A 2,694-nucleotide genomic window follows, 5' to 3' on the forward strand; every position below is an offset into this window, starting at 1 on the left:
CCTGTTTGCCTCAACTTCCTCATTTGTAAAACAAGGATAATAATAGCATCTTGTGAGGGTCAAATAAGATAATACTTGTAAAATATTTTTTCAAACCTCAAACTGCCATGTAAATGCTACCTATAGTTATAGATATATAGATAGATGATATAGGTATAGGTATAAATATGATGTTGAGATAGATCAATATCACATAGATATTTATTATTATCAGTTACATCTGGAGGGATTAACAAAGGTACATGGAAGTGAAATGATGCTTGGAAGAAGGAAAGATTCTGAAAGGCAGAGATGAAGAGGGAAGCAATGATGGATGGCACCCCTGATTGTACAGAAATGAGAGATGTCATGAGGTAACAACAAAAGCAACAGTTAAAATTTGCAAAGCAATTCACATATATTATCTCATTGCTCATCAAAACAACCCTATGAGGTTGGCACTATCATTTTTCCCATTTTACAAATAAGGAAACTGAGGCTCCTCTGGGTTAAATGATTTGCCCTAAGTCATACAGCTAGATAAGTATCTGGGGCAGGAATAACAGTCAGGCCTTCCTAAATCCAGGTCCACTACTCTATCCACTTTACTACCTAAATAGCAGAAGTTAAGGGTTAGTGATCACCAGCTCTCTGAGAAGCAGAGAGGGGGGGGGGAGGTTTCCAGTAGAAGGTGACACAAGCTGAGCTTTGACAGGAATTACAGGGTCAAAAGGGCAGAGTTGAGGAAAAAGAACATTCCAGGCATGAGGAACACCTTCTGCAAAAACATTGAGGGCAGATAGGATGTCTTATACAAGGGAACAGAAAGAATAGCAGTTTGAGAGCATGGATTTCAGTTTCCTCATACCACTACTGTGGGGAAATTGAAATATTAACCACTGTTGGAACCCTAGCTGTCTAGGAGGTCTATATTCCTAATGATGCCCAATGCCACTGCAATCCTGTTTATCATTATCTTCTAAATGAATAAATGCAGGCCATGATGGTTGTAATCTCTCAGTCCTGCCCATTAGCCGGGGAAAAAAATTCAGATGTCCCAGCACAGGAACCCCATGCCCATTCCCCCCATCCTTGATCCTTCACAGTTTGTATGCTGGTTATTATTTCTGCTTCTGCCCTTTAGTTGTTGGGAGGTAGGGGAGAGCAGAATGGACCTACCATGCAAAGCTTTATGATGTCTGCAATTGTTTCCTTCTCCCCCAGCCCCACTGATGCAGTGTGAAGACAGGACGACACTTTCCAAGTCCTTTCAGAATATATGGGGAAACAGGAGAAGTTAAACTCTCAATTTGCATCTATGTGATACTGATCTATATCAATATCATATTTATACCTATACCTATACCTATATCTATATCATCTCTCCATATGTCGATATCTATATCAATATCCACATCTATATCTATATCTATATCCATATCCACATCTGTATTTCTTTCTCCATCTCTATCTATCCAATCCACATCCACATTTATTAATATATCCATCCATCTATCTATCCATCCATCCATCTATCTATCTATCTATCTATCTATCTATCTATCTATCTATCTATCTATCTATCTATCTATCTATCTATCATTATTTTGTGAAGAAGATTCAACAAATATTTATTAAACACCTTCCATTGTATTAGGAACTGTTCGAAACAAGGGGGATACAAAGCAAGAGTGAAAATAGTCCCTGCCTTCAAGGAGTTAACATTCTATAAGAGGAAGAGACACATACATAGATATACAAGATCAGTTGGTGGGTGGGTTGCGGTCCTTTTTTCTTGAAGAGGACCAAAATGACATCATCGTGTCAGGGTAAAAGTACAATGTGTCTAACTGGGGCTGATCAGACCAATACAAGAAGGCGCTACAACAGGTCAGGCACAAATAGTCCATATGAGTATTTGGAGTGGAAATGTCTCTAAATTTGTGCATTCATGCTACTTTTGAGCTACTGAAATTCTGCTTTGCTCATGGAACGCAGCTCTTCCTTTGATGAAGGCATGCCATACTGGGTGGTCCTGTGCCAGTGTCTCCCATGTCTCATAATTGATGGCAAAGCTTTTCAGAGAGACCTTGAGAGTGTCCTCGTATTGCTTCTTTTGATCTTTGTGTGAGCACTTGCCTTATGTGACTTCTCCATAAAATAGTCTTTTAAGCCAATGGACATTTGACATTTGAACAATGTGGCCAGTCCATGAGAATTGTGCTCTCTGCAGTGAATTTTTGGCAGTTCAGCTTGAGAAAGTACCTCAGTGTCCATGGCCTTATCTTGCCGGGTGATCTTCAGAATCTTCTTAAGACAATTAAAACGTAAGAGACTCAGTTTCCTAGCATGGTGCTGTATAGTGTCCATCTTTCCCAGACAAAGGTAGATGAGCAGCCCTGAAGAAGCTTCAGTAGCCCTCACAAGAGAGGTATTAGTTTTCCCTGAACACCCCTTTATCCCATATAATAACTGCCTATCAGAGATACACACAACCAGTCTTTGAAGCTGAAATTTAAAGCTGAAGGACAGCTTGGAATTTATCTAGTCCAACCCACTTGTTGTGTTTTGTTTTGTTTTGTTTTGGGGGGAGCCAATGAGGGTTAAGTGACTTGCCCAGGATCACACAGTTAGTAAGTGTAAAGTGTCTGAGGCCAGATTTGAACTCAGGTCCTCCTGAATCCAGGGCCAGTGCTTTATCCACTGTGCCACCTA

The sequence above is a fragment of the Dromiciops gliroides genome, chromosome 5 (assembly GCF_019393635.1).
Source record: "Dromiciops gliroides isolate mDroGli1 chromosome 5, mDroGli1.pri, whole genome shotgun sequence".
Taxonomy (NCBI): Eukaryota; Metazoa; Chordata; class Mammalia; order Microbiotheria; family Microbiotheriidae; genus Dromiciops; species Dromiciops gliroides.